Here is a 27,413-nt window from a genome sequence, read left to right on the forward strand (position 1 = left end):
TGATTTCATTTGGCCTGAGGCTACCTTTTCATGCCTATGCTAAGCTCTAGCCATCAATGATGATCCCATGGATTTTGAATATATTATGAGAAAGGAAGCCCTTCTGTTGGCTGCTTGCTACTTGGATCTCCCTTGACCAAGCCAGGCCCCATCTCCTTGGAACTAAGGTCTCATCCTGTGCCCCTTGCAAACACCACAAGCAGAAATAAAGGACCACCATGTCCCACAAGACCCCCTTTCCCCACTGACAGCGGGTGTTAATGTATTTGCCCTGAATTCCAGTGCAGCCACCCAAGCCGCTGGCAGATTAATTGCCACACTGACGCCTGTTACTCAGAGCCACAGGCATTCCCTGAGGCAAGATGTTCATTACAGGCTGCCAGTGCTGGAGAAATGCAGTCACTCGCTTTGAAGGGTGTCAGCAGGTTGCATACCTGAAAAAGCAAGCTTTAAATAAATATGCAGGTCCAGGGGCAATGTTTTGTTGCCTGACTCTCTCTCTCAGAACTCTCACTGCAGTTGAGCTTGGGAAAAGAAAACAGGATCAAGGGAGTCCAAGGCAAAGATGCTGGGTAAAGCCAGCAGACTAAGACAAAACACTGAATCCCAAAGAGCCTGGGAAATGAAGGAAGGAAGGGTGCAGTCCCTGGGGGGGTGGGGGTGGGGGTGGGGAAGAGCATGATTTGGGAGTGTGCATCCATGCCACAGAACCCTGGTGATGTAGCCATGCCGACCTCAGGACAGACACCCTCCTCAGGGGAGATGAGACACTCTTCCAAGCCCCTGCTCCCACCTCCTCCATATCCAAGGTGAAACCAGGAACTGAAACCAGGAATGCAAAATCTAATTCCTAATTGGAGCTGGCAGAAATGTATCACTTTCCTTCTAAAAATGTGAAATTCTGAATGCTATATCCTCACACTTTTTGACCTGTCCATCTTGTCTCTTTTTCCCCATGAAGATGGCTTTGAGCATGTAATCCAGCCTCTAGCTGGGGAAAAACATGCAGCCAAGTTCTCCTTCTGCCAGGGAGGCTCGGACAGTCCCAGGTATGAGAAGCACACACTGAAACCTAAGCTGTGCTCTGGAAATCCCTCCCACATGCTTTCCTAAACTTTGTAACTCAAGCCAATGCTCCAAGAGCAGTGTTCTCTATTTATTTCTATGTTCAGTAATACTTATTAAATTTGATGGGTGAAACAGACTGATCTTGGGCATAGCCAATAATTCTCCCCTTCCAAGTTAACCAACCAAACAGAGGTTTAGCATGCAAGAAGATAATGCTGTGAACTGTCACTCCTTACCCTGCATTTACAGGTTTAAAACAACTATATTAAATCAATTATCATCAGCTCTCTGTAGCCCATCCTCTTCCAATATTTTTTTCTTTAAATGTAATTTTTCAGACTGTCTACGGCAAGCCTCTGCATTACACATTTTTAAATACAGCGGACATTAACAAGAAACCTACAAAAATCATACTTGAGACACAGCTTGCTGTGGATCACAAAGGTTTGGTAGTTCAGAAAATTTACCCTGGCTATTGGCTTTATTCATACTGAGTTTGTTGGGGGAAGAGGTACAGAACCAGAGCTAAAGGCGATCACAGTTTGCTTGCTTCCACTGCATTTGGTTTTGGGGAATGTTGAGTTAAAAAATAAAAAAAAAAAAATTTTTTTTTTTGTAGTAGCAGCAGCTGAGGGACTTTTGTCAAAAGTCAGATACTTTCAAACATGGGTGCCTACAGGCAACTATTATCCTCCAGATAACAACAGCTGAACAACTGTCCGGATTTTTCAGAGGTTACAACATCAGCTGCTGCAGTCAGCAGCAGCTAACATCTGAAAATATTAAACCTGCTACTGGCATCAGTTACCAAGCAGGTCTGTAAGGAACAGGGCAGGCAACCTGCTCTTAATGCTACTGATTAGCAACATCACTTAACCTTCGCACCCACGGATCCCTTCTGGCTACCTATGTCTCTTTTGTTACTGCCGGAGATAAGATCCCCCTGACCAAACCAGTTGGTGTTTTTGTTGCAGTAACTGTGATGAGTAGTCACAGCCTCTGCTAGTGGCATGGTCATCTGAGAAGGCTGTCCATGCCCGGTGGCTGTGCCAGAAGTACAACATGGCTCACATGTTGCAGGTGCCAAAGGATGGGTTATTACAGTGGTCCCTCTACAAGGGCTTCCCAGCACTGATTTTTAAAGATGTGTTTTGAGAAAGCACCTGGTCTGGATGTAGACATTGCCAGCAAGGAGGTGGTGTTATGCAGGAAGATTTAGCAGGAGCCACTTGCTCCAAACCACTCCCTGGGGAATATGTGCTCTCCTCGACGTGGGTGGGATACATGCACGCCAGCCCCACACAACACAAAAATGAGCTGCAGCACTTAGTCGCTGTGTTACAGTTGAAGTCCAAGAAAGTGGGCTAGCAAAACAGATGGTGGTAAACACAAAACTAGTTATTTTGGGATGTTATTGGGCTTCTGCCACTACCAATACCTCAGTCTCTCCACCACGTGCATCCTAAGGGGCAGCACTTGCAGGATGTTCCTCTCCAGCAGCTGGGAGAGGTCTCACCTAGTGAGAGGGGAGCTGGCACAGCCCATCCAAGTGCAAGTCACCTTCGGGAGACACCCAGGCCACCTTCACCATCCATGCTGTAACATCAGCCATCCACTTCTGCTAGCATCCCAGACAGGTGTACAAAGACAGCACGTCAACACATGCACACATAATTTATCCCCAGAAATAGCACTGTGCAATGCACGTTAAAGTCAACACCAGGATTTTTCTTCCCTCCCACCCCCCCCTTCATGGTCTCTTAACACTTCCCTGTGGATATTGTACTCTGGGCCACGTAAGGGCAGTGCCCCAGAGTGGCTGGGCACTATCCACACCCTCATTCCTCTTCAGAGGGAGGCAAAAGTCTCCTCATGGCCCCTATTTGCACAACTTACTGTACATTGCCCTAGAAGGGCAATGAGCGGCTGCTGAAGCATGACTGTGGGAGAAATCTCCCAGATGGTAAGGACTATTACATATGCACCCAAAACATTAGGTGTCTAGCATAAACTGGTGCATCTAGGATCCCTTTAAAGTCAGAGGAAAGAGATGAGCTCTTTGGAGGATGATTCAACCCATTTTGTTACAGATATCCAAGGCAAGAAGGATGAATCATCCTACAGACAGGCTTCTCTCTGCTGAGGATACAGGGACTCTAGATGACTAGACTTCGTCTTAAACGGCTAAAACTAAGTGAGGTGAATCATGTTCAAAAGTGATTTTCTATGATAGAAATGCTGACATTACCCTCCTGGCAAAATCTGTGAGGCAGCAATGTCTCAGTATAAATCTGGTCCCTGTCTTTGCTGTTCAGGAATCTGTAGTGACAGCTGCCAAAAATTCAGTTCCTCTTTCAATCTCCCCTCCTATTCTGGGACCTATTTTACCCCCAATGGCTGCGTGCAGATTTGACACCCCACAAGTCTTTGCTGTCCATTCCCCATTTCCAACCCTCCTTTGTCACAACAACAGGGCCCCAACCCCCTTTGAAGAGAAATAGCTTCTTTTCCTCTGTCTCCAATGGGAGTTATAGCAACTCTGAACATCAAGCAAAAAGTCCCTCAGATTTTACATCTTTAATACATCAAAAATAAGGTTTAATATTTAATACAAAATCTTGCATTTAAGCCTCTCCCATCAAAACTGGATGAGATACCAATAAGTGAGTTCAGTCACTCTGGTAATGATCAGCATCAAGACTCATTGGTTGTATGTACAGGAGAACCACAAGAAACTCCCTCTGCAATATATGTCTATACGTAATAGGGTTACACTTCAGCACATTAAAATATGAGATCAATAAAGGTCTCATCATAAACTATAGCTGGGCACAAGCTTATGCCCTAACTTAATAGTTCTTACAGCCATTTCCAAACCTACTTTTACAGCATTACTTAACAAAATTGCAAATATGCTCACCATCAACATACATTCCCAGTCATTTCTGAATCTTGCTACATTCCTGGCCTCAGAGACAGACTGCCTTAATGGGTTGCATAGTTGAATTATTTAGCACAGGGAAAAAATAGTTCATTTTCTCAGCTTGCTACCTTTCAGTTTCTTCCAGAATCCTTGGACAGCTGCTAGGGTATGTCAGGAATTAACAGTGAAGTAGGTATTACCTATTACAATAGGAATTACCTATTCCTGTAGGCATTCCTAATTTCCAATAAATTGGAAAAGGGCAATTTAGAATGACAGTGTCTTTAGGAAATGTTTGTTTGACAATCTTCTGATAAAGCACATGTAAGACTGGGTCCCAAAGTGGTTTTCTGCTGGGTTATCTGACCTGACACTGGGGAATGGAGAGCTGCTGGCATCCCTTCTCCAGGGCAGGACATCCCTGGGATGATCACAGGTAGGAAACCAAAGGCCCCAGGAGCCCTGGCTTCTCCTGAGGTCTTGAAGCTTAAATCACCCCCCAAAATGAGATTTAAAGTTTTCCTGAACATGTTTCTGTTTCGATTTTTTTGTGCGTGTGTGGAAATCCCCTTTTGCAGGAAACTTGGAAGACAGATTTTGCCCTCCCTCATTCAAGCCTGGAGCATTTCCTCCCTCTCTTGCCACTCAGGAATAGCCGCTTTTGACCCAGTGTCAGTACATTCAATCTTTTTACTTTCTGACTTTAAGGAAATGGTTGCCACCTTCCCAGCCTCTTTCCTCCTCAGATTACAGAAGCAGACTTCAGTTTTCTTTCATCTCCTGAAAAGTTCCTCTAAACCTGCAGCGTCTGTTCTGAGTAGCAAATCACCAGCAGAAACCCTACTGCCCTAAGGTATGGGGGGTGAGGGGGGAGGGCAGGATCAATATTGTTCACATAGAGTGTGATGTAAATTTAAAATGATTGTTACCTGAATATTTGCATACCAATAACCACCACCTAAAGGGTGTGCAGAGAGCATGCTGGTGCGAAACAATGTACAGTATTTGGCAGTACTTCAAAATCTTGCTTCTTCCCTTTTGGTAGCTCTCTGGCACATAACTGTAACTCTCTTAGGAACTTACTGAACGCCAAGTATGGGGAAAATGACTTGTTAGGTTAGAAACGCAGACCCCTTCTCTTATCAAGAAGGAGATTTTCAAGCTCTCTCTTCTGCTCCTGTCTGGTCTGAGAGAATAGACCTTAAGGCACATTTAGGCTTGCTTCCTTTAAAGGTTCATTTTTCACTTAGTATGCGCCTATCATTACAAAATTAAACAAAAAGAAAATCCCACACAGAACAAAAAGAAAGGGCCAAAAGATACTCTAATGGATGGTTTCCTTTGACAACCTTCTTCAAAAGCAGACTGAGGCTGCATTAACACACATTCCGGGAAAAAAAGAAAAAAAAAAAAAAGTAATTCCCAAACCCTGACATCATATATAAAACAAAAAGCAGCATGGCAAATTCATGCCTCTCATTCCTTTCATTTTTTGTATCTTTCTATCTCATTCCACCACAGGGTTGTATAAAACAAAACAGAAATAGGCACAGAACTGTTTTTTGTGCAAAGCTGATGGGAGAACTGTAGGCTCCTCAGTATTAATAACATCTGGTGTGGTCCACAGTCTGTGTCACCACATCAGAGATGGAGTGAGAGTCCAAAAAACAGCTGGGAGTAGTAGCAGAAAATAGGCACAAGCCAGAATCATACTAAAAAAAAGTCAACATCCAGAAAGTTTTCATTCAGTAAAAGACAGGACTTCTGTGCGTTTTTATTTGTTCGTTTGTTTGTCTTTAAAGTGTTACTTCCACATTATTTCCTTTTTATAATCTTCCTATATACAAATCACACCTTAGCAAATAACTCCCTTCCTTACCCTCACCACTTGAGCAGCACCCATTAGCGATTGGAATTTGAGTATTATTTTTAACTTATTGCATGCTTCTGTTATTCAAACACTGAGGTTGCTGTCACTTCTGAGGCCCCATGATAAAGCTTTTCCATAATAAGTTCTAGCTAGACCCATGACTTTTACTGAATATTGCAGGAGGTTAAGGTGTTCTGCCATTTTTTCTTTGAAGCCCTCACTCCTGTCCTCGTGTCATGCCACTGGAACCTTGTGGGTGTCCTGTAGATTTCTTCAAGGTTTTCAGCCTCCAATATGACCAATAGAAGTAATAACAAATAAAAAAAAAATAAATCTCATTTCTGACAAAGTACAGGATGTTGTGACATAGCTGAAGGTTGTTCTGCATTCCTGAATATTCTAATTCATCCAAGATACAAAATAAAAGTCAATGATGAGAGTTTCCTAATGTCTACATTTCTGCTTCAGGACCAGATAGGAAGAGTAAGGAATGCTTTAGACAATCCTGATTATAGCCTGGTGCTTTCACACACTCAAGCCAAGGGCAGCCTTCACAGCCTCTGGCTGTGTCATCCCACCCACTGTTTGTATAGTTTCAAATACTTTGCAATTACAGATCTAGCTGAAAACAACACTTCTTTCAGTAGTTTTAAGTTAGCCTCATGACTGCTACAGCTGGTACAAGGGATAGAGCATGAGAACAAGGGTGGGGATTTACTGGAAGGAGAGAGCAATCAGGAACATAGTGGCCTCATACTGGCAACAGCAAATGCGAAACGACACCACTGGTTACTGGCCTCAAGGCAGAACTATCCATGGCCTGTATCATCTATCAGAGGTTACATTGAGTGGATTCTCTGATCTTCAAAGTAGACCAAGCTTATTAATTATAAATAGCTCACCTGTGTAACTCTCTAGCAGACTATGACTCTAACTATGGCAATTACAACACATTTACCACACCATTTGTTACACAGTGAAGGTCCTGGGTTAGCTGCTCTCTCCACTGCTCTATGCCCCTAAAGCTAGTTTTTCCTTAGCATCAGGACTGTTCACAACTACTTACTCCCTATAATCTTGGCAACTTTTAAAGCTTGCTTAATTCCCATTGCAGCTCAACTCCTAACCTTTTTCATGAGAAATTTGTCATTAGTTAACATTCTGCCTTAGCTCTTGGGAAGAGGGGAAACAATGAAAAAGAAAGGAAGTTTCTATTTGACCAACCACTGCTTCTCCACAGCTTTCATTAATTTCTGCCCTGTTGCCGTAGGGAAGTGCTGGGGAAGACCCTAGATGAACTTACAGAATCAAAAAGCAAAATTACCCTAGTTGTCAAAATAGAATTGAAGGAGTCAGATGCAGACTGTTTTCTCTCCCTACCACATACATTACATTAGGTTGCTGCCCAACTAAATGCTATCTCTTTGCATATCAGTTTATACAATGCTAAAGTAAGGCTAGTAATTATATTACTAAAAGCAGCAGTTCTTGTGGCACCAAGTTAGAATAGTGAAATAAAAGAGACCAGGATGCTGAGAAAGTAATTAACAAATGTTTGCAAAACTCTGTGATTATGAGAAATGGCAGGCTTCAGGACTCTAATCACTACAATCAAACTTCTTTTGGTAATGTACAACACAGGTAATTAGTGTGATGGACCTGGAGGAGAGAGTTCTTGTACTCTCACTCATCCTGATGGTCCATAAGACCTCTGCAAAATAAAAATAAAATTCAAGTAATTCCTCCAGCAGCTACATTGAAAAAAAGCCAGTAAGAAGGGGCAATTAGGACATGATTTCCAGAATGGTAGGAAAGAAAGGTCTTTTCTAGAGTTACAGTCAGAATTGTCTTAGAAGGGTTTGCCAGCAAGCAGAACTGAAAATATTCAGCCTAGGGATACAGGCATTGGGATAAGAAATATTAGATTTTCCATAGAAATATTATTGCAGGAAAGTGGGTCAGAAAGTCAAGAAACCAACTAATGAATGGGGAATAGTATGCAAGGCAAAAACAAGTATCAGCATTTTTCCCCCTTGAAGCTGTTGATAACTTGAAGCTGTTTCAATAATGATATCCCAAACCGATGACAATGTTTCCTCCCACCATCTGACACTATCCTGTTGCTTTGTGCTTTACAGGGCCGTCAGTCACATGGAAGACAAGGAAGAAAGGTCACCAAGAGAGGACAGGATATGAAGGAATGTTGCACAATGAAGGCAAGGCTTTTGAACGTACAGAAATCCTACACAGGCCCTTGCATCTTAATCGAGCCTTCCCCAACATCAGCCATCGGTGTTTGTGCCTGGGAAGCCAGCAGGTCCACATGCATTGCTGGTGCAAGCAGGAGCGCTGCAGTGTCTATATGTGGTTGCAGTGCAGTTGCCAATAGTTAGCACCTTGGTCTACAATTCTACCGATCATGAGTTAGATACTGCTAGGAAACTCATTGTACAATGGGATCCTTTCTCCCTTCTGGCTCTCCTTCTTTCAATTTTTGCTTTCTTTAGATGCATCTATCCCCACAGAAATATATTTTCTCTGTGGTACTAAGCTCTTACACACAGCAGGCACACAAGTCTCTGCCTGCTGCATGGGAACCCACGTGCATCTTGGAGCAGTAGGAAAGGATCTAATTCCAATGCCTTAAATGCCAATTTTTAACATGTCCTTTAAAACAGCCAAGGTTCACGACCATGTCCACAGTTGCTCTCTATACTTACTGCCCAGAGCACAGTGCCCCAAAGAGATCAAGGAGAGTAAGAAATGGCAAACAGTAACTGTGTGAAACTATGGGAGAACACTACTATCACCAGAAAAAAATCTGCTGAGAACACCAACCCAGACCCCCATCTTGCTGAAAATGACTTTTTCGTAAGTAACAAGCTTCCTTGGGCCCGGACTTGACATCTGTGCAGATTACAGAAAGGCAGTCTCTGAAACCACATGTGGAGACAGTTTTATCATCAATTCATCACATCATTTGTGTGCCACCTTTCTTGAGTTTAGAGTAACGATATGAAAGCTTTACTCATGAGCCAGAGAATATTTGGTAAACATTATATCCTCTGGGCTGCTCATCCAACAATTCTGAAGATTTTGTTCCTTAGGTAACAGTTTGCTATTTAGCACGAGCTCATTCCAGAAAGAGAACAAAGCATCAAGGAACAATGAAAGCCATTAGACAAGTCGGTATAAATTACGTTAATTTTACCTTTGTCAGCATCCAGATATAAGCATGGAAATGGCCAGCTGACAAAGGTGGCTTTCTAAAATTCAGGTAAAGACACAACCAAAAGGACACATTCTGCAGCAGCTCCCACTCCTTTGAAGACAGAAGATTAAGACTGAGCCTCTTAATTCTCATGGCTACTAAACTGTTAAGGGTCAGTGAAGAGAGTAGCTGTGGAAGTAATGTGGACTATTTAACTGACTAAAGCTGTCCAGTTGCCTTTTTTTTTTTTTCTTCTAAAGCTAAAGTCAGAACAAAAGGGCAATTTCAGAATGGAAAGAGACCACACACACCTGATACATCAGAATAGGTGCCAGGAAGAAGCAGATTCTTTCTTAACAACTGAAGTATTGCTTAAATTTTCAGAAATGTGCAAATTAAAACTTAGTGCAACCCCCAAGTTTGCTTTCCTGTACTCTGTGCAAACACTTGGAATGGACCAGGCATCTTATGTTTTGTCTGATGTCCATAGATGTGGCCTAGATACCTTACTCATATGTCTTTAAACAAGAGTTTGAACTATTTTGGGCAAGTATTTATATTTTTTTAACAGCTTGCATAGTACTCAATGGTAACAGGGTCCAACTCATAACGGTAATAAATCACATAAAGAGAGAGATTTTTAATACATCTCAACTCATTCTAACTAGAGCTAACTAGCTCTTGACACTAACTCTAGATCAAACCAAAATTGTAGGAAAGTTCTGGCATGTTTAAATTCAAGAACTTGCTTCCTTCTTCTGTAACAATATTTCATTACTGTAAAAACTATGTCATCTAAACAACAAAGAAGTAAATCACTTTTGTTTGGAAACAGAGTAAAAAATACTGACTACAGGATGTGATCTGACTGCACTGCAACCACCTTGTGTTGAAATGAGATTTCACAAAATGAATCACAGCCTTGTAGAACTGGTAATACTTCCATTTACTAACAATAAGCATATAATGATCAAAATTAATCCCATACTCCCAGTCGACTGGCGGCTAGCAAACGTGACGCACATCTACAAGAAGGGTCGGAGGGTAGACCCAGGGAACTATGGGCCTGTTAGTTTGACCTCAGTGCCAGGGAAGCTCATGGAGCAGATTATCTTGAGTGTCATCACGCAGCACTTGCAGGACAACCAGGCGATCAGGCCTAGTCGGCATGGGTTTATGAAAGGCAGGTCCTGCTTGACGAACCTGATCTCCTCCTATGACAAAGTGACACGCTTAGTGGATGAGGGAAAGGCTGTGGATGTGGTCTACCTTGATTTCAGTAAGGCTTTTTACACTGTTTCCCACAACATTCTCCTCAAGAAACTGGGTGCTCATGGCTTGGACTGGCGTACGCTTCATTGGGTTGGAAACTGGCTGGGTAGCCGGGCCCAAAGAGTTGTGGCGAATGGAGTCAACTCCAGTTGGAGACCGGTCACTAGTGGCATCCCCCACGGCTCAGTACTGGGGCCAGTTCTCTTTAATATCTTCATTGATGATCTGGATGAGGGGATCGAGTGCACCCTCAGTGCACAGAGGGGATCGAGTGCACCCCAACAACCCCAAGGAGAGCTACAGGCTGGGAGATGAGTGGTTAGAAAGCTGCCTGGCAGAGAAGGACCTGGGAGTATTGGTTGATAGTCGGCTGAATATGAGCCAGCAGTGTGCTCAGGTGGCCAAGAAGGCCAACAGCATCCTGGCTTGTATAAGAAGCAGTGTGGCCAGCAGGACTAGGGAAGTGATTGTCCCCCTGTACTCGGCTCTGGTGAGGCCGCACCTCGAGTACTGTGTTCAGTTTTGGGCCCCTCACTACAAGAATGATATGGAGGTGCTCCAGTGAGTCCAGAGAAGGGCAATGAAGCTGGTGAGGGGTCTGGAGAACAAGTCTTATGAGGAGCAGCTGAGGGAGCTGGGGTTGTTCAGCCTGGAGAAGAGGAGGCTCAGGGGCAACCTTATCGCTCTCTATAGGTACCTTAAAGGAGGCTGTAGAGAGGTGGGGGTTGGTCTATTCTCCCACATGCCTGGTGACAGGATGAGGGGGAATGGGCTAAAGTTGTGCCAGGGGAGGTTTAGGTTGGATATTAGGAAGAACTTCTTTACCGAAAGGGTTGTGAGGCATTGGAATGAGCTGCCCAGGGAAGTGGTTGAGTCACCATCCCTGGAGGTCTTTAAGAGACGTTTAGATGTTGAGCTTAGTGATATGGTTTAGTGGAGGACTTGTTAGTATTAGGTCAGAGGTTGGACTAGGTGATCTTGGAGATCTCTTCCAATATAGACGATTCTGTGATTCTGTATTATTACTGCAACAGTTTTCTGTAGCAGGAAAATGGTACTGTCTCTTTATCCATTCATTTCCTTGTGATGGCCAGTGTCTTGCTGACTCTTTTGACATCCACTACATACTAAGCACATAACCTCAGAGAACTATCACTGATGATACTGAGGTCTCTTTCCTGAGCTGTAGCTGCCTGAGCTCAGCATCATGAAGGCACAGTCTGGATTATTTTTTCAAAAATACATTACCTTTCGTTTGCCTATTTGGACCTCATATGCCAACTTTTTTCACTCGTGTGGTCCTTCTGAACTTGGCACATCATTTGCCTATGCAAAACTACCTAGTGTTATCTGTAGACTTGGAGATTTTACCATTCAATTTCTTCTCTCCTCTTCATTATGAATAAAGAAATAGCAACAATCCCCATGGGAATCTTTGCTGCTGACTGTAATCCTCTGGCCATTTGGTTTCTTCAACGGCCTTTGGTGTGGAACCTTTTAAAAGGCTTTTGAAAATTCAGATGCATCGTTCTGATTCGATTCCTTTCACTTGAGAGCTATTGGCACACCCTTAGAGACCAAAGACAGCCATTCCCTTCTCAGAAGCTGATTCTTTCCGAAGAGATATGTGGAGCCATCTATCGCCTTCCCATGGATGGAAGTCAGACTGGTCTGACTTCCCAGTACTGATCTGTAGTTCATAATTCTAAAAGTAAATTAGATAAAGAAAGTATTTTAAATAAAGAAAATTTCCTTCTGCACTTAAGAATATGTCCTCTCCTCCATCCACTTCATATGATGTTACTGGTGAGGCCTAGTTCAATATGTATAAAGAACACATATAGTATTTTGTCTGTTTATTCAGTAGGTTTTGGGTTGTTTTAGATTAAAAAATAGTGTAATTAAGTCATTCTGGAGAGTTAAAAAATCAATCTGAGCAATCCCAAAGGTCGTTGGTTTTGCACTCCAAATTCTTCAGTTGTAAAACCATTTTCTAATTCAGAAGCGCTTCCTAAAAGCCTATTCTTTCACTCCTTTCTGCAGGGGAACACAAGCATTCTACATTTTTAACTGCAAGCATACAATGTTATCTGCTCCTTCTGTCTTATGTAAGTTTGCAGGAATGCCGAAAGACTTTCCAGGCTCTGGGAGGTTAGGGGTTGGAATTAGGTCCATTGTATATCACTGCATTGGCTTCTTGGGACGTGAAGTTATTGCAATTAAGATACTGGCCGGATGTGTGGGTTAAAGAACCCAACTGATATCACAGGCATTTATTGATAATGCAACTTCTGAGGAAGAAATCTGGAGAATTGTTGTTCTTCATGCTTTCCTCTGCAAGCAAGCAAACCATATGGATTTATCAGAAACACACAACACTTTATCTAGCTTGAGAAAAAAAGTAAAGTGTTTATTTTACTGCAGAGGAATGTTCTCTTTCAGTTTTGAGAGCCAGTTGTCTGAGCTGGCACTGTGTACCATTTGGCCCCCGGTAGACATTTTGCTCTGGTTTAATTCAGTGCTATCTTTGACCTGATTATTATTTACTACATGTGTTGTGATAATGTCTCTAAGCTGCAGTTAAGGAGAAGGGCTTCTCTGTGTTAGGTGCTGTACAAACACAGAACTGAAAGATAACTCTTGCCTTGAAATGTGTAACTGAATTAAGAGCTGGCACATGAGGAGGAAAACATCAACTGGAGGCTGGGCTACAGTCTAGGAGCTGGCCTCCCTTCCTTACCTGTGCACAGTCTCAAACAAATGGCTTTCTCCTCTCTCATTTAACTTGAGCACCACTGTGCAGAAAACCCAGCTGAACAGCAGAGCATTGCATCTCCTAATTGATTCTTCTTCTGGTACCTGGGATTTAAGCATATCATCTGTATCTGAGTAGCTGTGGCTTTCTTCATGTGCCAGTGGGCAGACAGAGAAATAATGTTGACAAACACTAAAATCCAAACAGTCACCTGCCTGATGGTCGCTCTGCAAAGCATTAAGAGCTTTCTGTGAAGAAGAAAATCCTTTCCCAGAAATCTTACCAGAGTCCTGAAAACATTTTTACTTGTCAACAGATGCAGAGCAGCCATCTGCTCCCACAATATTTTGGGCCCTTTCTTACTGCTTGAGGACAGCATCCAAAAGTCCATTAGCAAGGGTGCTGCTTGGTTTAGTTTCACCATTTACCATGTCAAGGTCTGAGGCCTCAGTGGTTTTGCAGGATGGATTTATTTGCCAGAAGAGGTCTGGTTAGGTCAGTGTCCACCTGTCTGGATCTGGCAGCAGGGATCCAAATGTTTTCCCAAAGCCGTTGATTGCAAGACTGCCCTTGAGAAATGGACTTTGAGCTAGGCCAGAATGCTGGTAAAAGTATTTTCTTATGTGCCTTGGGATGAGTCATTGCTCCATAAACTAGTTCCCACTTTCCAGTACACTAACTTAAATTCCAAGAGTCTGAAGTATGTGAACATCCATGTTCTATGTGGGCTTAATGCAGCCCAGGGGAGGCTAAGGGACAGGGAGGAAGACCGGTATGCTAACTGTATTCCAGCACCAGACTCATTCTCCTGATTTTATGTTAAGTCTGTCTCTCTCTCTCTGTTTCAGCAATATTTCAACTCTGTCTAGGTTTTGATACTCCCCAGGTAGAGATTTATTGAGTCTTTTCCTTCTGCTCCATGAGTACAAATATTCGCTGGTGCTGATGAGGAAAAATGGAGCGAAATAACAAGTGAGGGAGAGCGAAGTTCAGCAGGCTATTTATACCAAGTTTCTTTCATTTAACAGCAGCACTTTGCTCTTCTTGAACTATTTCTCTCCCTTGTGTTAAAATCTACTACTGCACATATCCATGCAAATAACTATGTGCAAAACTGGAAAACAAAACAAGTCTAATGTGATCTGGTGGTATCTTTGCTTAAAAAAAAAAAAAAGTCCAAAAAAGTCCAATAGGACAAATAGTATCTGTCTTCATATATTCTGTGGGGACAAGGCTTAAAAACTCTTGAACTCTCTTAACATATGACTACTCCATTGAAAATGAAAGAAATAATCTTAAAAAAAAAAAAAAAAAAAGCTCTGGAAATAAAAGAAAGTTGTCAAAATTACACCATTGCTGGAAAAGTTGGTGGCAAACCAGTAACTCATGTTTGCCTTCTTTCATTTGTATTACTGTCATTTAAGAACAAAATATATACAGTACACAGCATAGTTCTATAGTTTGTTCATCTAGGCCCTAATAAAATGTATTCAATCTGCTTGTGTTTTTTCTTTTTAAGAAAGTCCACAAAAACCACTTTGCTCTCCCACCTCCTGCATACTTTGTTGGTTGTTCCTTGCTAGCTTTGTGTCTGTAGATTGCAAGCTATCTTGGTGAGAGCTGGGTGTAGGATGGAAAAGTCTATTTTGTGTTCCTTAAGTGGATAGAATTCTTTTAACATTACTCTAATGTTGATATATATAATAATTATAATAATTGTCTCCCAATAGGACCTTCATAAGTAGCTTATGACACATTGCCCTGATTGTAGAAAAGTTTGTCCTGGCAGATAAGAAATGTCAATTAAAATGCAAGCTTTGCAGAGCACAGATAAGTTTCATACACAAATTCCACAAAAAAAAAAAAAGTTTTCTGTTTTGTTGTGTTGTGTTTTTTAAACACAGCCACAAGTAGTAAATGAAAAGTAATGTGCAGCATTGAATCAGCATGCTGTATAAGCACAGTAAATAACATAATGACTGTTATCTTATCATAGTGGTACATAGTTTTGTATGCAAATGTTACCTCAAATATAGTCAATGATATCTACAATAAAGAGTATTTAGGGCAGGAAATGTAAAAAGCATTTTATATTATTTAGTTACTACAACTGAATTTCAAAACAGCATCATAAATTTACACATATCTGTGTCTAAGTTAACAGACACTTGCTATCACTAGCTTTTAGTTTGCTGCTTTATATTGGATATCATACACAATCTGTTAAAATACAAAGGGGAACATGGACTGAACAGAGACAGAGGCACAGTTACACACTCCCTAGTGCTAGTGTCTTGGGCCATTAGCAGAGGGCAAAGGGGAGTTCATCCAGCTGCTCTTCCAATGTATTTCACAGCCAGATAATTTTACAAGAAAGCAGTTTCTGTGGCAGGCAACACAACACATTCCTAATATTGCCACCATCTTAGGCACTTTGAGAAATTAAACCCTGTGCTTCTGAAGAGGCAGGAGAATTGAACTGGAAGTAATTTTGTCATGCTGTTGTCCCCCTTGACACACACTGGTAAAGCATGACCTAAACTGGACTTAGCTTATCCTTACCTTCATGGGAGGTCAACAAGAGGTTGTACACGGAGATACTGCAAACAGGATTCTGAGGAAAGCATAATTATAGCTATCCAAAGAAGAATTGTGAACTGCTCTTTCAGGGCTTTTCTCTTCATTTAGGAATTTTATGTGAGGGGTAGTTAGAGCAGAAAGCCCAGTATGCACCCTCAGAAAAGAACAAAACTAAGTAAGGAAGTAACTGAACTCAGAAAATTTATAGATGCAAATAACATTATGAGTTTTTTTTTTTATGTATATACTCTAAAAGAGTTAATATTTGCTTTTAATTTAATACAAAAAAAAAAAAACAGCTTGTTTGGTAGAAGCAGGGTCTGAAAATGGGTCCCATGTTTGTTTGTAATGGCCATATGCAATTAAAATGCTTAAAGAAAGGAAAATTTTGCTCTTCCCATCACAATTCCATTGAAAAAAAAATATTTTTTAAATCCTTCAACCAGCAGAACTTCTGCCTGAGATGGGCCGCTTTTTCCCCTTCTGAATTCCTGGCATAATATAAATCAAACAAATTCAAGATAGCAAGGCCGGGAAAATCATTATTATAATCACAAAAACAGCAAAAAGGTCAACAAGAAGGAGGACAACAATAGGATTCTGGTAACTGTTTGGGAAGAAACTATTCTTACTGCAGTCAAACTCACTGTTTTCATAACAACAAATTAAATACCAAGGTAATTCCCCAGAGTCTTCTGCAGAGTGGCTCAGTCGCAGTGGTAAAAGCCACTACAGCACAATGCACAATATCATTACGAAAACCTTCCAGCTGCTGAGCTACCATGCAGCTCGGCGGTTTTTTGAAATTAAGCTGGAGTCAAGCCTACCTTTTCAAAGCACTGCATTGTTATTCTTCTTTTCCTCCCTTTCCTGTCCATTTCCTCGTCTTCCTCTCTTACTTTCCCCTGTCAGGCAGACACATTTTAGATTCCATTCATAATCTGAGAAGCTGTAAGAGGGAGTATTGTTATACTGGAGCAGAGATGGCTGGGCTGCTGGCTTCAACAGTCAGGTAAAAGAGACTCACAGGTGCTCCCCCATTTTCAAAATTTTATTTGCTTATTGGTGTCTGATATGTACCCTAAAAATATGTGATTGGTCAGGTGTAAGCTGCTATATTACATTCAAATGATTCAGGAAAGGTTTCAACAAGGTGAGCTCTGCAAACACCCATTCGGAAAAACATGGCATTTGGATTTGTTTTGGCTGTTCAACTTTGGACAATGAAGAATCAAGACCATGGCTTTTGCCATGATCTGGGCTCTATGAGACTCTTTTTACTCATCAATAAAATATGATGTTCTAGATATTGAAGTGTTTTAGTGAAAACTGCCAAGGACTGAAGGCATCAATTGCAAAAAGCAATTAAATATCATTTGAAGAATATCTTGCAGCAATACCAACCAAAGGGAAGGTTGGGGTAATTGGTCCCTGCCAATCAGCAAGTTTGCTGTGTTTTCCTATACAATTAATAGCTACAGAGGTTTCAACAGATAATAAATACCCATGTAAGAACAATAGGATACTTTATCATCCAAAATTATTCACTATGCGCTCTGATGCTTGGTTGTACAGGGTCTACAACATGTGTATTCTCTGTGTTGTTTCATGGTATTTTCAAGTACATACACACTAAGTTACCTTGCAAAGCAGCCCCGTAACTCCATTTCTTTCACTTAGGCAGCTGGCTGATCTAAATTTGTGATTTCATGAGAGTCACAGTGATGCTGTATGAACACAATAAAATGAAGAATCCCTTCTTAAGACTCAGTGGGGGTGGTAGGAGGGAAGTTGTTTCTGTCCCTTCTGTGGGCCATATCTCTTTCAATTTCTTTCTTCCTCAGTTTCCAGGCCATAGTCTCATGCCTGCTGCTCTTAGCAAAGACTGGCTGCCTTTTTCTAGGAGTTGGGCACTCCTGGAACATTTTGTGCTCCACTTGGCTTTTCTGCAAATGGAAATAGAAAGAATTAAGTGGCTTTTTGTCACGATACTTGTACTCAAAAGAAATTACCAGATCAACATCAAAGTTTGAAATCAAGAAAACAAACAGGAGAAATATTTTGACAAGTTGAACTTAATCTACATTACAGTTTAAACCCCAGACATCTGGTCTGTCTCCTACCTACTTCATTTCTCCCCTCAAATAAAGTAGCTTCTGCCTCTAGTCCTGAATATCTTTCAGAGTTAAAGAAACTTTTAAAACTTTCTTTTAATCTCTTTGGAGGCTTCAAGTGATCTGACAAATGCCTAAATTAATTGTTCAGGAGATTTGCTGTTAATAATACTTTCTACTGTGAACTGGTTTTGAAAAGAGGTGGAAAAAATCTACTATTTTGATTTCCTACCAATGGTTTGCCATTGGAGATCACTATCATGGTCCAGCCATCATTTTCTACAGGTAAGAACTGAGACTGCATGTTTTATTCCTTTTAGTCGGGAAAGAAACTATTTCAAACTCAAATATGTGTCAGATTCAAAAAAAAAAAAAGTGTATCATATTTTGTAGTGTATATATTCTAAAACCCTATTTAGGAAATGGCCTTTTTTCTGATGATCCTCTGAGCTAGTGTTAGAAACACAAGCAAGCATGAAGCAATGTAATTTCTAAAAATTAGGATTGAGAATTTGCACTTTTTAAATGGTACAGATTTTACTTAACCTGGTATAAAATTCAAGGGTGGTGAGAATATCACAGAAGTACAGAAAGCACTGGCTAAAGAAGCTGGAGGAACTCCTGGAAACCCTTAGCTTTATTTTGGCTTCCTAGTACACCATATAATGAAGGCAGCCTTACCTGTTCACACAGTAACTTCTATTTCTATTGCTACATCCCTACAAGAGATAAACCTTTTTGGGGGATAGTGGGGAAATAAGCAATGAATTAGAGATACAAACAGCAGGTATCCCATACATGACAATACCAGTAGTGTGCATGAAAATACTCCCTGGACCATCACCTTCACTTAAGTTAGATGTAGTGTCCTGATTTTGGCTAGGATAGAGTTAAATTTCCTCCTAGTAGCCGGTATGGTGCTGTGTTTGGGATGTAGGATGAGAATAATATTGATAGCACACTGATGTTTTAATTGCTGCAGAGCAGTGCTTACAGTAAGCCAAGGACTTTTCAGCTTCTCACTCTGTCCTGCCAGCGGGCAGGCTGGGGATGCAGCAGGAGCTGGGAGGGGACAGACCCAGGATAGCTGACCTGAACTGGCCAGAGGGGTATTCCATACCATCTGATGTCGTGCTGAAAAATTAATATGGGCGGGCTGGCCAGGGTGTAGGGACCAGCTGCTTGGGTATAGACGACACATTGGTCAGCAGGTGGTAAGCAGTTGCATTGTGCATCACTTGTTTGTACACATTAGTAGTAGCGGTAGTAGTATCATTATCATTTTCCTTTCTTTTCTGTCCTAATAAACTGTCTTTATCTCAACCCACAGGCTTTCATTTCTTTCTGATTCTCTCCCCCCATCCCAGAGAGGGAGGGGGGAGGGTGAACGAATGGCTGCGTGATGCTTAGCTGCTGGCCAGGTTAAACCACAACATGTAGACTTTATGGTACAACATATCTTAGTTTTCCCAAGTCCATATATTACTAACACATACATTTGCTGAGGTCTGCTTGACAGTAGCCAGATCAACATAGTTACTACAGAACAGCTTTATTTAAAAGGGAAAAACAAGTTTATTCTCTCCAGGAAAACATCCTCCTCCACTTCCAGGGATTTACAACACATAAAGAAGAATGTAATCACCAGAACACTGTTAAAAACATTTGTCTGAAGTTACCAAGCAGTGGGATGCACAACAGGGCAGGGAGGAGCTTCTAGTTCAGACTGATCAGGCAGGGCTGGCATAAGACAACACACCCCATTTCTTTTCCTTATTGATAAACTTCTCTGCAAATTACCTCACCATAAACGTAAAACTAAATCTGTAGAGGAGACTCAGTTCTCAAATGGAAGGTCAAAAGTCTAGCCCCATTGAATGCAACAGCAAGAGCCCAAGTGACTTTAATTCACTGTGATTTCATCCTTTGTCTTTGTTTACTATATAGGCCATTGTTAATTAACTTGGTCTTTCAAATGTCTTTTGCACCCAATACTTGTTTTGGTTTCTGGAGGTGAAAAGCTAACTTAGGCTTGCCATTTAATCATATGTTTCCAATGCATTCCACCTGAGTACTGTTGAGGCAAGCTTTCCTTCTAATTACAAAGGTGAGCTAAAGAACCAGTTATTAAAAGATCAACTTTTCCTTAAATACTGTTGTACGTCAGGAGAGTGATCAAAGCCAGTTGTTGCTTCCAGAGATCTACTTACTTACAGCAGATGAACTTCTCAAATAAGGAATAGTAAGTTTTTTTTTTTTTTTTTTCTTGCTCAGGTTGAAAAACTCAGTTGAGTCTACTGGGCAATCTTTCAATTAAAAAAAACAACTCTGCCTTCCTTTCAGACTAAAAGCTGACTCAGCCCAAAGAAGGCTAAAGAATTTGCCTAAAGGCTCCAGGGAAGATTGTGTACCGTCTATAATTTTGTTGTCAAAATAATACCTATTGGATTTTTTTTAATTTAATTAATTAATTTTTTTTTTTTAATAAGGAAAGGAGATTTTTGTAGCATGGTTAGTTAACACAAGTAAAGCTCTTTCGGATCCATGGTAAAATAATGTGTATCTACATACTTTCATGTACATACATATGTATAATAAATTGTTAATTTCTTTCCAATTCCTGGTTGCTTATGAGGCATGAGCATAGCATCTCAGAATGAAACTTAACCCAGAATCATATCAGATTTGTTGGAAGACTTGTAGTAACCCCAATAAGAGTTACTGCTTTGTTTGGGAGAAGCTTGATAGAAGCCCAAAGTCCAGTTACTCCTCAGGGCACCTGGAGAAGTTGCTGCTGAGTTGGAAAGAGAAGAGTGTACAACCTAACCTGCCATGGGCTTGGCACTGTGCATATGCTGGAACAGGACCAAAAAAGAGTTTCCTCAGTATGTCAAATATATTTGCAATAACAGATGGAAATGGCCACTCAACAGATTTATCATGCTCTGTATCTGGGGATGGTATTTTTTATGATCGATGCCCTAACCCACCGCAGAGCTTTTCTGTGTGCCATTGTGAACATGCTTTCATGATAACTGCAAAAGAGGGCAGCAAAGTCTGCTTCCAAAGCAAAATGCTGACAGAAAAGCAGTTCATTCAATTATCTGTAAAACTGTGGGATATTTATTGCTTCTGATTCACCACAAAAACATCCAGGGCATATCTGCTCTGTAGGCCACAGAAGCATAATGTCACAAGTTATTTTTTTTGCAGTAATAAGTGGCCCTATTGATGACTGGAGTTATCCCCAGACAGAGTCATTTAAAAAAAGAATGCCCAGCTAATTGTGTTCAGAACTGACATGTATTGTTCAAGCTATCCAGAACAAATGATAGGGTGGGCTTGAATCATTTCTTGTGGCCAGGAGACTATGAACTCACTTTGACTAAGTACAGGTGTTGGAATCACTACAGCATTATCCCTGGAGATGGGTAATCCCTTCAAGGTTCAGAGCTTTGGGTTAGATAAAGATCTAAACATTTGGATGTTTATCTGAAACCTTATCTTGATAATCTTAAATCCTGGAGGCTGAACACCCATCAGTTGTACATCTACAAGTAAAAGAGTAACAGGGTCTCTTGCTTCTACAGACTTAAAGCCTGATCCTGACATCTCTGAATAAACAAAACCTCACATTGATATCAACTCGCCTTTGAGTTGGAGCATTGCTCACAGGAAGTTCCATTTCAACTGATAACAAACATTGTCTGATGGAGAAAAACTAAAGTTTTGGTCAAAAAATACAGTGTTGTGTGTTTCTTTTTTTTCCCCACAAAAGTCATCCATCTTCCATAGCAAATTGTTCTTTTTCACTGAAAATCTCTACACCTGAAACCGGGCAAAGGAGCTTTGGTTAAAAAACAGAATATTTCACCTCCTTCTCCTCCTGCTTGGAAAAATGGGATCTCCCTAATGAAGTACTATGCTTTTAAGTCCATGCCAGTATTTTAACTTAGATGTCTCAGATTTCCTTCCCCTTTGCTGTCCTTCATTCCCCAGGACGCCAGATGACTGCTAGTGAAGTATGGTATGTCATGGTAGAGATGTAGAAAGGGCTGGGAGTGTGAAACATGCTGCGTTTTGCAGAACTGAATCATGCTGGTGGAGGGATATTTTGCTTTTCCACTATGATACCTCAGATTTTTCAATTATTTATCATTTTACTCCTTTCTCACATATCAATGAACATAACATTTTTTTTCTACCGATGGAAAATTAAACTGTGGATATTAAAATTTGTGTAAGTATAGAAGTTATTGCTGGGGGGGGGAAAGGAGTTTGATAAATTACCCCCTTTCCTTCACTGACATTCCCACAGTGAACGGTCCGGTTCCATCCTCTGCTAAGGGATGTGAGCCGGGCTGTGTAGGGGGGGTACAGATGCAGAAACTGGGCACAGACCCCAAGCTGTATTATCACTGCTTTCTCCCCAGAGCCTGCTGAAACCAGAAATGTTGCTAGGTCTCAGTTCCTACATCTACAGAGAAAGGAAAGCTGGCCCAAAGGAAGAAGTGGAGGAAGCAGGAGGACAAGATTCAGGGCTAAGACAGTAGCTGGAGATGAGGTAGGTATGGGTTCATCTACCTGCTCCATCACAACCCGCCCAGTCCTCCCCCTCAGATGACTCTGTATACTCTAGTTTTCCTGTTAACTCTGGAGGCTAACACTCTCTTAAGGAGCATTTCAAGACTATACGTTAAGAAAAAAAAGTGATCAATTTGATACACTAACAGGAGTCAGACAAAGAAAAGGACTTTGCTACTGCTTTTGTAAGCTGAGCTTCTTCCACATTTGCATCATACTACATAGAGAACTGGCATTGTTTTGCAGCATTTTAGAGGCTAGGAAGAGAATTTAAACACTTTCCCCTTCCTTTTCCCTCTGCCATGCCAGTTACAGCCTACAGTCAGCAGGGCAATTCTGCTCATTCCTGCTCCTCTGGGACCTTTCACATAGCTGCTGCCTCGCTCATGTAACAACAATCTCACCTTGGGAATGAGAAAAATGCACATTTTTAGTTTGTTTTGGCACTATCAGTAGAGTCACAAGATTTATGGACATTAATTAAAGAGATGTTAGCAGGACTCTTCTTTGATATGGCAATTTTAAGTTGATATCTAGAGAAAAAATGCTATTCAGAGTTTCATGGAATATTTTTTTCCCCTGTCCACAGTACAGTTGTATTTTGGCAGTAAGAACTGCTTGCGTGAGAAGGGAGGGAATGATTTATTCCAAATTATTACATTCTGTGGCTCAAGAGAACCATACTTCCACTTCTGTGGTAGAAAATCATTGTCATTCTCATGGCACTTTCCAAGCATCATCATGCCTTTGATAACTTATTCTCTGTCAAGCTCCCCTATTTAAGCAGTACTCTTCTTTTCTCTGGTTAACTACCTTTTATGTCTACAGCTGTTGTTTCTCATCAATGTTTTATAGTTCAAATAAAAATACTCATGCAGAAAGACAGTTTTTTTATTATTATCTTTCCTATGGGTAGCCATGCTGTCACTAAACTGCTTTCAAGGAGGTCAGGTAATGTTTTGTTTCATAAAATACATTTGATGCTGGGTTATGTTGTTTCTGAGCATTGCTCCAAAAATCCTGCCCCTTGCTGGGGCTGTCTAGCAAAAGGCGCCTTACTTTCAGAGACACAGAGAGAGATTCACTGCAGGGCTGGGGAAAAGGAGAACGGTGCGAGATGAAACGCGCCTCATTGACTCATGAGATGAACACAAAGGAAGGGTTTGCCCACCTGCTCCCTGGCGAGCCTGGGTTTCTCCCAGCAGAGCTTGTGTGGGATGCAGCAAGTGGGGTTTGCCCTGGCAGGGAGCGTGCACCACCCCTCAGAGGCATGCATAACACAACTGCAAACTTGTGTATGCTGTCTCTCCCTTCTCTCACTCACCTTCAGTGCTTTGGGGAAAATTCTTACAGGATGCTTCCTGTTATTCAGTTAATCCTCTCTCATCTTTAAATTCTATTAAACTGGGCATTACAAAAGCTTCCAATGATTTATTAATCAAGAATTGTTTTCATGGAGCTGCTTGTTACTTGCAGCCAGCATTCTCCAGCCTTGCTGACACCTGGAATTTTTGGCTAAGGCTTCTCACTACTGTGGTAAGTGAGAATGGGTCTTGCCCATTTTGTGCATCACCACAGAAGTGCTGACTAAGTTCCAATGAATTTTAGCCACCCAGACCTACAGTGGAAAATTTAATTGCACTCGTCCCTGTGAAGGTGTCATTTGAAGCTTACAGTTAGCCCCTAGACAGCAGGGAGCATCCATTGTCCCTGATTATGAGTATAAATCAATTATTCTAGAAGATACACTAGTAAAGAGGCATTGCTCTGAAGCTGTGTGCCAAGGACCACGGTGAGGATTTGGGCTTTCTGAGGAACTTGCAGTGAACATCTAGAAACTCAACCGCATGAACCTGTGTGCTACCATTAGCAGTTGATATTCACTCTTACATCTTGCCACCCATTTGCAAACAATCAACACAAGTGCTGGAGATGCCAAACATTTGCAGAAGTTGCCTTCCACAAACAACACTGCCAGCTCACTTACTTCCTCCAGGTTATTTAAAGATGACATTTCCCAGTTAAGTTAAAGCAACAACACTAAAATGGCTGGGCTGTAGGTATTTCCCTGATAAGATGTGACAAAAATTTCTCAGCCACGTGTCACAGCAGCAAGCAGCTCTGTAAGCTACACCCCAATGAATGGAAATTCAGACATCACAGGTATTAAGCATAACATCATCCATGATTTCACAAGCAGACAAAAATTTACTGCATCATTGTCATTAGTGATAAAACTGTTTGTTGCTTTATATTCATATTTAAGTAGCTCTTGTTTATTTTTATAAAACACTTTTCCTCTCTGAAATAATTTATGTAAACGAAGATAGGTAAGAGGTACATTCCCAAGTAGGAAGTACAACAGATAGAGGATGTTGTGGAGGGAATTGGGAGCACAGTGGGCAAGTGGAGAGAAGCAAGCATCAGGGCCAGTGACAGCAAGCCATCACTAATATAATAATAATGTCCGTCACTAATATGGACAAATTTTCTACTTTAGCATTTTAAGCAATAGAAAAACTCATATGGGAATCCCGGCCTGACTTGATGCTATTGAAAGTATTTGACCACCACCCCATTAGAAAAAAAAAATCAAACCAACAGTATGCTTTTTCTGCTATGTCAAGACAGGCAAACTGATTCAAAGCATTTAAGCCTGCAAACATGTCTGCAATGCAGCCCAGCCTAAAGGCAACAATGTGTAAATGGTTTAATAAGGCTACCTTAACAAGCTTAATTTCTGTCCTTAACAAGAGTTGCGTGATTGGACTTTTGGGTGAGACATATGCACTATGGAAGCACATTATTTCTTAAATAGTAAATTCTTCAGAGCAGGAATCCTGAGTTCCCACAGGCCCTTATTTACAGAAGCGTAGTCCACATCCTCCCCCCGCCATTACAAACCCAGAAATGAGCGCTTGTGTCTTGAGCCCAAACCTGAGAAAAGACATAGTAGTCAGCATGTATTTCTGTTGTTTAAAACACTTCAGTTTTTACTACTGGAGATGGATTCTTCCAGTTCTTTTACTGACACAGTATCATACACATATACCAAATCACACCAGCCATAGAGCAAGCGCCAACTAAGAAAACATATGCATTGCAGCGCCAGCTTTAGCATGCAATAACAGGCTGCCAGAAAGTGGGATTAGCTCTCAAACTAGGTGAAAAGGAGGGATTAAATTAAATCCACTGATATTATTACAAGATCTGCAAACATGAATGTGGAACAAAACATTACATACTAACCTAAGAAACTACATGGAAAGTGTTAGAGAAGCAACACAATGCAGAAAACTGAAGGGGAACAGCGAAGTACTGTAGACCTCCTGACAAGGTGAGCTGTGGAGCATCATCCTTGGTGTGCCATAGAAACATGGCTGCAGCACCTTAAACCCTCATTTTTCTCATCCAAAATTTATAAACAATCTGGAAAATGTGAACACAGCACACATCAAAAGAGCACCCAACTCTGCAAGTAGCCTGAAACCATCTGAGAAATGTGAGTCTACAGATAGTGAAAACCCACTCTGAGCACTACCACCACCCCAAAAAGACATTTAAATAGCCAAGCCTACTGATTATTTCACTGCTTATAACATTCGGGGAACTATTTAGCCACTGTGTTTGACCCAAACCCTCAAATGCTGTAGCAGTGCCCTCAGCTTCCCACTGCACTAACCTCCATCCCACAGGCTTTGCAAGGCAGCTCCTGCAGCTCCAGTTCCAGAGTTTGAAATGCTGCTGAATTTTGCCACATGCGCAAAGACTACCACCAGCTGACCTTACTGTCAAGGCAAAGAGCATACAGACTACCTGGATTACTTCCTTCATCTGATAGTGTGACATTTTATTTGAAAAGCCATAGACCCTGCTACAGAAGCTCCTGAAAGAGGCATAGACAGCCACCCTTGCATTCCCTGAGTGGCTGGGTCACCTTATGCTGATGGTCCTACAGCTGCCTACCCATGGCTGTGAGCTGCTCGGCTTGAAGTCATTTTGCTGGTTCAGGAGAGGGGTCTCCTAAAGCTCCTGTCCATGGGGCTCTCCATCCCAGTGCCTGTGTAGATCCCAGGAGACTCAGGGCTCAGTTCACTGTGAATTAGAAAGGCAAGCAATTTGGTTTTCTTTTGGATCACTTGCCCACCAGCTATTTAAAAAACAAACAACAACAAAAATCCTACAATTCAGCTCTTATCTGCTGAGCTCTGTATATGTGAATTTTCTTTCCTGTTATTGCAGCAATGGTAGGGATGGAGAAATGCTCTTTATTTCCTTTTTCAGAAAAGTTTTCTTTTCTAAACAATTGATATTAAAAAGAACAAAACAACTGAGAAACAGCATGCTTATTTCACAAATTTCCAGTAATGTTAGAGCTGTACATTGTTTCAGCACTGGCTGAGATGAAGATTGATTACATTAATGTTAATCAATATTAAGCTTATCTAAGAGACACTTTCACTACAGACTTTCTGGATCTTGAAAGTTTCTGGATCTTGAAAGAATGAGCCTACTCTCAATAGCAAGGGTGGGCTCTCAGCATTCAGGAAAACAGATCCTTTCAACTGGCTTCTACAAAAAACAGGTGTGATCATAATGTGCTTGTTCACATGTATTTTCACATAGGTGTGTATCTGTATTTACCTGCAGAGATGTAGGTATGTCCTTCTCTAGTAGCTCTTGAATCTACTGGTCAATCTCAGCCAGCCTGATCTGTCAGAGGCATAGGTTACAAGGATTAAGGTCCTGCAAACAAGTAGAAGAAATACCTCCGAAAATAGCCCACTCAAGGGAAAAGAATGCAGGGTGAGCTCCCCATAGAGCACATGTAACCAAGCAAGTAAAGCTTAATTCAAGGCCCACCCTGGATCATTGGAAGATCCCAACAACCTCAGCAGGTTTCCTAGCATGCCTGTTTTCTGCTGCAGGGTGATAGCAGGATCCAGCTGGAGCTGAATAAAACAGTGGTAAAAATCAACAGTAATGCAACCAGCATCACATGCTCACTCATGTGCTTATTCTGATGGTCAGGACTT

The 27,413-nt window shown here is 41.3% G+C and overlaps 1 protein-coding gene across 2 annotated transcripts in view; it reads right to left on the minus strand.

The window, feature by feature from the left end:
- PHACTR1 (phosphatase and actin regulator 1) overlaps nt 1–27,154 on the minus strand; it is a 409,041-nt gene extending 381,887 nt beyond the window's left edge. Inside the window, exons 1-4 of one of the 2 annotated variants that reach the window (XM_066992303.1) lie at nt 27,022–27,154; nt 26,344–26,472; nt 17,321–17,625; nt 16,507–16,584 (exon numbers count right to left, since the gene is read on the minus strand). The gene's annotated coding sequence lies outside the window, so the exon portion shown is untranslated. Of the gene's footprint in view, nt 1–16,506; nt 16,629–17,320; nt 17,626–26,343; nt 26,473–27,021 lie in introns of both variants that reach the window. The other variant, XM_066992302.1, reaches the window with a different exon arrangement.
- Between the last annotated feature and the right edge of the window lie 259 nt (nt 27,155–27,413).

This window comes from Anser cygnoides, chromosome 2 (assembly GCF_040182565.1).
Source record: "Anser cygnoides isolate HZ-2024a breed goose chromosome 2, Taihu_goose_T2T_genome, whole genome shotgun sequence".
NCBI lineage: Eukaryota > Metazoa > Chordata > Aves > Anseriformes > Anatidae > Anser > Anser cygnoides.